Source organism: Rhincodon typus, chromosome 2 (assembly GCF_021869965.1).
Source record: "Rhincodon typus isolate 14 chromosome 2, sRhiTyp1.1, whole genome shotgun sequence".
In the NCBI taxonomy this organism is placed as follows: Eukaryota; Metazoa; Chordata; class Chondrichthyes; order Orectolobiformes; family Rhincodontidae; genus Rhincodon; species Rhincodon typus.
Window position 1 is genome coordinate 24893937 of NC_063333.1, and position 10592 is coordinate 24904528.

Sequence of the window (10592 nt, forward strand, 5' to 3'; positions counted from 1 at the left end):
TTATCTGGGAGTGTGGGAGGCCTATAGTCTCCTGTTGCTTTCTCCAGAGCAATGCCTCAGCTTGCCAATCGATCAGCATGCTTTCTTCCTGAAATATAAGTTGTTGCTGTGGCAGGCAAATTAAACACACACTTTTCTTCATTATGCAGTTTGGGGTTGGTTGACGTTTAGTCTTCCAATAGAGTAAAATTTCCCAATGTCCTCATAGGCCATTTGAAGCTGCCCAAGGTACTCTAATGAGATGGATGGCAAAGGTGGAACTATACCTGACTTAGAACATAGAACAGTACAGCACATGTACAGCACAGTACAAGCCCTTTGGCCCACGATGTTGTGCCGACCTATCATCCTACTAAGTTCAATCTACCCTGCATACCCTACATTTTACTATCCTCCATGTGTCTATCCAAGAGTCACTTAAAAGTGTCTAAAGTATCTGACTCCACTACCAATGCCGGCAGCGCATTCCACACGCCCACCACTCTCTGTGTGAAGAACCTAACTCTGACATCTCCCCTATACCTCCAATCACCTTAAAATTATGCCCCCTCTTAATAGTCATTTGCACCCTGGGAAAAAGTCTCTGACTATCCACTCTATCAGTGGATCAGCCTCTGGATCAGTGTGCATCTCCCTTATACGCAACACTTTGACAATTCCCTGCCTAGATTTTGCAGGAGATTCGAGTATAAATGCTGCCACTTGCTTGAGGCCTGGGCATGACGTTAGGCATAATCCTTCCTGAACTGGTAAAGAAGGACTGTCTTTCATGATTAGTCTTCTGTTTGAGGGCACCATCACTTCCATCATCCTTGTCAGGTTGGTACTGTCTCTGGTGAGGTGCAAGACATACAGCTGCTCTGGACAGGGTCACAGTACCGAAGGCTAGTGGTGCCCGTGGTCTCCGAGGGCAGTCTCTGGCCTGTGCCCAGCTCTGTAAAACTCCAGCACCTCTTTAGACCATCCCTCAGACAGGCACAAGCGTGAGGTTTACTGTAGAGATAGAAACAATCAAACACTGAAAATAGGAACAGAAGTAGGCCTGCTCCACCATTCAATATGATCATGGATGATTATCCAACTTAGTATGCTGTTCACACTTTCTCCCTGTACTCTTTGATCCTTTTAGCCCTAAGAACTATATATGACTCCTTCTTGAGGATATGCAATGTTTTGGTTTCAGCCACTTTCTGTGGCAGTAAATTCCACAGACTCATCCTCACTGGGTGAGGAAACCTCTCCTCATCTCACTCCTCAAAGGCCCACCCTATATCCTTAAACTGTGACCCCAGTTCTGAACTCCCTGGTCATCGGGAATATTCTAATTGCATTTTTTCCTGCCTAGTTCTGTTTGAATTTTCTATGTTTCTGTGAGATCCCATTCTTCTGAACTCCTTTGAGTGCAGTTCCATTCAATCTAATTGTTCTTCATATGCCAGTCCTGCCATCTCAGGAATTAGGACAGCAATGATGTGGCCTGTACTTGCTGCACAGCAATCTGTTCTGCCTATCTCTTCAATCTGAATCTATGTCCCCATCTGCACCCGAAGTCACGTCTCTGATGGTGGCCCTTCACTCATTACACATGTCAAAGCTCCTTGATACAATGGGATATTTCTCTCCCTGGAGCCTTTCAGGCTCTGGGGTCTTGCCAAGATGGTTAAACTAGCTGTTGGCTCACTCCATTACTCCCAGCTTTCTAGCCATGTTTACTGTCTATGGTTTGCACTATTTTTGGGCCTGGCTCCAACGCTCACGTACCAGTCTTAAACTCTGCTCCCACTGTTGGCTGCTGCCCTGCTCTGTATTACCCCTTCTCTCCAGGGATCTCCTCCAACTCAGCCTTGCTTTCAGTCCATCTGGCTAGGTGTGCAGCACATGCATGATGGGTTCAGTTTTGCTTCCTGGCTTTTGAGCCACCATCAGAGGCTTCTAATCATTAGTCCAGGCCTTCAGCTCCATCTAATTGTCTCTTGACCATTGTCTCAGTCTCCAGCTTCTCCAAGTTTGCAAACACATTGTTCCTAGAAGCAAGGAGCCTGATGAACTGATGAGTTCTCCCTTAGCATCTCCATCTACTGCCTGAGGTCACTGTGATCTTGCATGATCTTTAGTGTTCTGGTGTTTGTCCTATTGAGTGCAAGATATATCTTAGCTACATTTTTCTGTTTTCAGCATCATTCAACGTTTAAAGAAGAAAGAAAGCCACTCTGGACTTGGAGACTGAACAATGCAAATGGTTGCAACTGACCTCTGAATAACCCGAATACATGCAATTTCCAGTATATACATAGAGAGAGCATTTTCCTTAATTGAATAAGTTAGTTTAACATCTCCACACCACAAGTGTGCTCTAGGCCCCAAATTACCTTTACCAGAATGGCATGAAAGATCCGCTAATACTTAATATTATCCTCTAATTTCTTCATTAACTTTGAATCAAGCCAGGAAAAATAATTTAAATAATCACACCTCTTCCCTGTGCTTTGATTGTTCATAAATCTGAGTCAAATAGCTAATGATCAGGACAACTACTCTCATTTCGTTCGTCTTCTCTGACCTACAGGTTGTCACAGACCTTTATGCACTTGAAATAAAGCAATTGTAAAGTGAGCTTGAATCAATGCCTGAAAAACAGTGGGTGGGTGACTGAAAACCAGACAGTGTTGCAAAAAAGGATAGCGGAACACCATCCAAATCATAAAATAGGAGAGAATTGTTATAGCACAGAACGAACCTATTCAGCCCATCCTGCCCATGTGAACCCTTTGCAACAGCTATTCATCTAGCCACATTTTCCTGCCTTTTCTTTTGTAGCCCTGCCTGCAATTTTTTCTTCTTCATATCTAATTCACTTTTAAAAGCCTCAATCGCATCCGCTTTCATCTCACTTTCAGGCAATGCATTCCAGTCGGCAACCATTTGTTGCATAAACAGATTTCTTTTATTTCAGATCACCATTGCTTCTTTTATAATAGAACCATAGAAAAATTACAGCATAAAGACAGACCATTCTATACATTGTGTCTCCACCAGCCAAATAAACCAGCTACTCACACTTGTTCTACTTACTTGACTGTTGTAACCTTGCTGTCACAGTATTTCAGTGCAGATATAGGTTCATTTTAAAGAGGTTGAGGTCTTCCACTTCAACCACCAAACTGGGCAGTAAATTCCAGACATCTACCAGACTCTTGATGAAACAAATCTTCTCTCTAATCCTTTTGTTGATCATGTTAAATCTGTGCCCCTCAATTGCCTATCTGCTAAAGAAACTGGTGTTCCCTGTCCATTCTGGTCTATTCTCTCATTATATTGTACATCACAATTCATTCACTCCTTAGTATCCAATCTTGTAAAGAAATCAACACAAGCCTATCCAATCTTTCCACATTGTTTCAAGCCCTGGCTAGAATCCCAAATGGAATCTTATTTTCCAGAAATTTTCCCAAAGCTGTCTGTGCCTTGCTATCACAAGTGTACTTTGAACAATTTCTTAAATGTTATGAAAGTTTCTGCCTCTTTTGCCCTCACAGGCAGTGAGTTCCAGATTCCCACCATCTTCTGTGTGATAAAACGTTTTCTTTATATCTCGTCTAAACCTTCTGACCCTTACCTTGGTCTATTCCCCCTTGTCATTGATCTTCCAACAAGGGGAAAAGTTCTTCCTGTCTACCTATCTGTACCCCTCATAGTTTTATACATCTCAATCGTGTCCCTCCTCAGTCTCTTTTTCTCCAAGGAAAACAGCCCCAGTCTATGCAATCTCTCTTCATAACTAAAACTCTCCAGCCCAGGCAAAATCCTGTTAAATCTCCTCTGCACCCTCTCCAGTGCAATCGCATCCCTCTTATAGTGTGAAGTCCAGAACTGCACACAATGCTCCAGCTGTAGCCTAACCAACTTTTTGGTTCAGAAATATGTCTCATTTTTCTGGTACCTCCTTTCACACTACACATTGTATTGCAGACAACCATCTCTGCATCCTTAACACTCTGGCACTTCCTCCTATCATATCAAGTTGCTTTGTGAATCTCCAGCTGACCATGCAATTTGAGGCAACATGTACATCATGGTTAGTTTTTGGGGCAAAGTTGTTGATTGGAAGTTGAGTGGTATTGGACATGACAATTAATTCTGGGATGAGCCGAATTTCAGGTTGGTCATTGTACTTAATGCCATTCTCTATGTAATCTTTGTCATTTGCTTGAAGTTTCTTATCCAGTGGTGACTGAAGTTTGGTCCTCATTGAAAAGCAGAATTTTGCAGTGTAGAATAAACTAAGTGATTTGGAATTCTCTCTATACTTGAGGAAGCCACTGAAACAATAAAGTCACTTCTTGACCACCCTAACATCTTGATTGAGCACAAAAGTTCAGGCTGACACCCTAACATTGTTCTGAATAAGTGCTACATTGTCCACCTTTCAGCCCTCTCATATGCACATGAATCTTTCGTAGCATTATTTCAAAAACCAGCAGAAGTATTCTCAATATTCTGGCCAATATTTATCCATCAATCAGCATTACAACAAACTGATTATCTGCTCATTACCACAATGCAGTTTGAAGGAGTTTGTCGTACGCATATTGACTGCCACATTTCCTACTTTACAACAGTGACCCCGCTTCAAAAGTACTTAGTTGACTGCAAAATGCTTTGGGACATCAGGAGTCATGAAACAAGGGACTAACCTTCAGAATATCCGCCCCAAAGCTTTCTGCCACTCTACGCTAATGGCACACATTAAATCCTATCCCTTTGGGCAAGCCTTTGTTCATCTGTTCTTATATCTCTTTACAAGGTTCAGTGTAAAATTTTTGTTCCCCTCTTGATATTATTATTGAGGATTCCAGTTAATCCAAGGATGGCGTCATAGTGCAGGATTGTTGGTGAGGATGGGTTTCTTCCCTGAGCCAGAAGTGTATGGAGTAGTCCTGGATCCCAAGCAGTGAAAATCTGACTTTCTGTGCAGGTAACAAAGAATGAAAAGATGGAAGACAGATATGGTTTGCAGACTTTACCACATTTGGCAGGAGACCTCTGGGTAATGTGAATGTCATCAATCATACTCTGGCTGTGGGAGAAGCTGCAATGTCTGTAAACCACACAGTCCTATTTTGCTTTTTCAGTGAGATGAGGGGCAAGTGTGATGGATCTTATCCACCCTTGAAAACATTCTATCAGTCACTAAATGCTGTATACTAAATGTTCCAAATTGCAGCAGTGAACTCCACTTTAAGTGTTGCTCATCTGTCTTTCGCGCATCCTACATCATGCATGAATATTGGACTGGTTTAAGATTCAGTCGGGGGCAATGACGCATCAGTCCTAAACTGTACTCGCATCACAAATATAACATAGGATCTGACATTCAAACATCTATAAAAGCCTTCTAGTTGGAATGAGGCCTGCTTCAGTTGAGACTGATGCCATTAATTGCATCTAATGTGGCATGGGCAATAATTTGACATAATTTGTTTTTGTTTTTTTTCCATCCTGCCACCTCACCCTCAAGTAGAAAAACAGGGTGAAATGAAGAGGAAAGGTGTGCCAAATTTTCAAATGCATTTATTTGAAGTGTTGAGGCGCAATGAGTTGCATGGTAGCAGAGACAACAAGGCGCAGGGCTGGATGAACACATTTCTACTCAATTTCTACTCAATAATATACCAAGTTGTCCTCTGGAATTGATTTGTTTCTCAAAAACCTGAAGCACTTAACTCAAGAAAGTACAACATGAGATTTGAGCACATAGTAGCCTGAATACCATGGATTTATTTGCCTGGCATTGGGTGGTTACAAGCAGGAAGGGAATTGAGGTAAAATGTGAAAGACACAACATTTATATGGAATTACATTTATCATTGACATCTGGATGAGGAACTCCTTTGTCTATCTGACCGATTTTCCCATCAGGGTCTCTCCCCTTAAAGACACTCATTCTCCCAGAAGGAGGACAATTCAGCTGACCAACTGCCCTTTTCTGTGCCCCCCTCACCATTGCCAACTGCTGCTGCTGTTTCCATTATATTCTTGACAACAAGGTGTAGAGCTGGATGAACACAGCAGGCCAAGCAGCATCATAGGAGCAGGAAGGCTGACGTTTCGGGCCTAGACCCTTCATCAGAAAAGGGGGAGGGGAAGGGGGTTCTGAAATAAATAGGGAGAGAGTGGGAGGCGGATAGAAGATGGAGAGAGGAGAGGATAGGTGGAGAGGAAACAAACAGGTCGAAGAGGCGGGGATGGAGCCAGTAAAGGTGAGTGTAGGTGGGGAGTTAGGAATGGGATAGGTCAGTCCAGGGAGGACGGACAGGTCAAGGGGGCGGGATGAGGTTGGTCGGTAGGAGATGGAGGTGCGGCTTGAGGTGGGAGGAGGGGATAGGTGGGAGGAAGAACAGGTTAGGGAGGTAGGGACGAGCTGGACTGGTTTTGGGATGCGGTGGGGGGAGGGGAGATTTTGAAACTTGTGAAATCCACATTGATACCATTGGGCTGCAGGGTTCCCAAGCGCAATATGAGTTGCTGTTCCTGCAACCTTCGGGTGGCATCGTTGTGGCACTGCAGGAGGCCCAGGATGGACATGTCGTCTGAGGAATGGGAGGGGGAGTTGAAATGGTTCGCGACTGGGAGGTGCAGTTGTTTGTTGCGAACCGAGCGTAGGTGTTCTGCAAAGCGGTCCCCGAGTCTCCGCTTGGTTTCCCCGATGTAGAGGAAGCCACACCGGGTACAGCGGATGCAGTATACCACATTGGCAGATGTGCAGGTGAACATCTGCTTGATGTGGAAAGTCTTCTTGGGGCCTGGGATGGGGGTGAGGGAGGAGGTATGGGGGCAGGTGTAGCACTTCCTGCGGTTGCAGGGAAAAGTGCCGGGTGTGGTGGAGCTGGAGGGGAGTGTGGAGCGGACAAGGGAGTCACGGAGAGAGTTGTCCCTCCGGAAAGCAGATAAAGGTGGGGAGGGAAAGATGTCTTTGGTGGTGGGGTCGGATTGCAGATGGCGGAAGTGTCGGAGGATGATGCGTTGGATCCGGAGGTTGGTGGGGTGGTACGTGAGGACGAGGGGGATTCTTTTTTGGTTCTTATTACGTGGACGGGGTGTGAGGGATGAGGTGCGGGAGATGTGGGAGACACGGTTGAGGGCGTTCTCGACCACCGAGGGGGGGAAGTTACGATCCATTATATTCTTCCCTGCTTGACACTTGCCATTCCGACAATTATAATAGCATCCAGTAACAATTTGCTAAGCAGTTGTGTGATTAGTGGGTTCAATTATGTGATGGGTCTTGCATTAATTGCAGCATTTTCTTTTGCTTCATTTTCAGTCATTCATGGGATTTTGTGATGCGAGTTAGGCCAGTATTTGTTGCCCATCCCTAATTGATCAGAGGGCAGTTAAGAGTTAACCACATTGTTAGGAGTCTGGAATCTCATAAAGGCCAGACCAGGTAAGGTTTTTGATTTAATTTGATTTATTTATTATTGCCACATGCATCCAAGTGCAGTGAAAAGTTGTGTTTTGTGTACAGTACTGACAGATTATAACATTCAAAGATCAGTGGCTCAGTGGTTAGCACTGCTACCTCACAACACCAGGGACTCAGGTTTGATTCCATCCTCGGGCAACTGTCTGTGTGGAGTTTGCACATTCTTCCCGTGTCTGCGTGGGTTTCCTCCGGGTACTCCGGTTTCCTCCTGCAGTCCAAAGATGTGCAGAGTAGGTGGATTGGCTGTGCTAAATTGCACAGAGTGTTCGGGGATGTGTAGATTAGGTGGATTATAGGGGGTTACGTCTGGGTGGGATGCTGTGAAGGTTGGTGTGGACTTGTTGGGCCGAAGGGCCTGTTTCCCCACTGTAGGGATTCTATGATCAGAGGGTAATTGAAAAGAGCAAGAGAAATAAAGTCACACCTACAAAGAAGGTGCATTAAAAGCAAGATCAACATTAGATTTGAAATTTGAGAGGTCCATTCAGAAATCTAATGACAGCAGGGAAGAAGCTGTTCTTGAATCTGTTGGTATGTGTATTTAAGCTTTTGTATCTTCTGCCTTACAGAAGACGTTGGAAGAGATTATAACTGGGGTGGGGAGGGGTCTTTGATTATGTTGGCTGCTTTTCCACAGCAGCAAGAAATCTAGATGGAGTCCAAGGATGGAAGGTTGTCTTGCGTGATGGACTGGGCTGCATTCACAACTTTCTGTATTTTCTTATGATCCTGGGCAGAGCAGCTGTTGTACCGAGCTGTGATGCATCCAGCTAGAATGCTTTCTATGGTGCGTCTGTAAAACTTGGCAAGGGTCCTTATGAGCATGCTGAGTTTCATTAGCCTGCTGAGGAAAGGAAGTAAGGATAAACTTAGTGAACCAGATGGGTTTCTGCAACAATTGACAGTGGTGGCCATTTCTTGCTAGAATTTTATTGGATTCAATTTTGACCATCTGCCATCTTGGGATTCAAACCCATGGCCCCACAACATTAACCTGGGGTTCTGAATCACCTGTCTGGACACTGGTAAGGCGGGGATGATACCTAACATTTGCTTGTGAGGACCTTCTCAACTTCTCATCTGTACCCCTATCTTCCAAGAGATACAGAATCTGTGACGGATCACTTACATTTGGGTCTGGGTCACTCAGGGCTCCAGGAGTCATATGATCTGCAGCGTTACATTCAACCTTCAAATGTCAAACTAATTCCCTCTATCAAAGTGTCAACAGTTCCAGGAGAGAAGAGGAAGTAGCAGGGTAAAATTAAACATGGCCGAAACACAAAGAGAAAAAAATAGGAACCAGCACAGATCAGATCTGACATTGTTCAGCACAAGATCTGTCTGTTGTAGAGCTGTAAAGCTAGGGGCTATCCTATATGATCTCACCATAAATAAATGGGGATTTCATTGTACATTCCTTTGTGGAATGTGATAACCAGTATCCTGAGACAAATATGAAATGATAGTAAAAATGTAAATTGAAAAAATTAACATGTAATTCAGAGGAATACTTTATTTGCAAAGCCTCTAAATGTATGTTTTTTTTTTAATAAACATTTGACAAATGCTGACCAAAACTTGGCTAAATTTTACTGTGTGAACTAGTAAACTGTTTGTTATATCTTTCTGTAAAAAATTCTTCTGCTCTGTAAGTTTCTGGAATTAAAGAATTGTGGGAAAACAGTAGAGACCTAGTGGTTCAGGTGCATAGTTCCTTGAAAGGAGAGTTGCAGCTAGATACAGTGGTAAAGGAAGCATTTAACATGTTTGCCTTCATTGCTCAGATCATTGAGCATAGGAGTTGGTACATCATGTTGCAGGTGTACAGGATGTTGGTGAGGCCACTTTTGGAGTACTGTGTATAGTTCTGGTCACCCTGCTATACGAAGGATATTATTAAATTGGAGAGAGTTCAGAAAAGAGTTACAAGGATGTTACCAGAACTGAGGGATTTGAGTTATAAGAAGAGATTGGATAGGTTGTGACTTTATCCCCAAAGTGCAGGAGGTTGAAGGGTGACCTTATAGAGGCTTATAAAATCATGAGGGGCATAGATAAAGTAAATAGCAAGGGTCTTTTCCCTAGGGTGGGGAATTTCAAAACTAGGGTGCATATTTTTAAGGTGAGAGGAGAATGATTTAAAAGGGATCTGAGGGGCAACATTTTCACACACAAAGTGGTTCGTGTGTGGAAAGAACTACCAGAAGAAGTGGACAATGCAGATACAGTTACAATCTTTAAAAAGACATTTGGACAGGTACATGAACAGGAAAGGTTTAGTGGTATGTGGGCCAAATGCAGGCAAGTGGGACTAGTTTAGTTTGGGAAACTTGGTTGACATGGATGAGTTGGACAGAAGGGCCTGAATGTTATGGTAGCAAAGAATTTAAGTTACTTGCTTGCTATAGGGGTGATCAGTCTGGATGTAACAGTTCTGAAGAAATGTCACTGGACTTGAAACATTAACTCTGCTTTCTCTCCACAGATGACACCAGACCTGCTGAGTTTCTCCAGCAATTTCTGTTTTTGTTTCAGATATAGTAGTCATTTATAAGGAAGAATTATTTTACACTGTCAAGGAGCTCACAAGAAGATACTCCATATTTGATAAAGCAGTAAGTGCTCTCAAAGACACTTGATGCCAAAGAAAGATATTATAATTAAGTGAACATTCTGCCAGATATTGCTAGGATACAGTCAATACATTTAACAATATGTGGCAATTGACTTGTATGTTTTCTACACTAACTAATTGTCTAACTTGCATTCAACTATTTGAAGACACAGAAAAAGAATGCAGACCTTGTGGAAAATGATTTGCTCACAAAACGACACACTCAGAAGAGAGATAATTCCAATGTGAGATGAGTGTGGCTTTGTGTCAGACTCCCTTCTTCCTGCAGAGGCACCTACTCATACACAACAGTGAACAGACTGTACACTGTACAGATACATACTGTAGAGAAGATTAATCCATACTATAGCCAGGAATCTGTAATTAATGGATCAGAGATAGTAGGAACTGCAGATGCTGGAGAATCCAAGACAACAAGGTGCAGAGCTGGATGAACACAGCAGGCCAAGCAGCATCATGGGAGCAGAA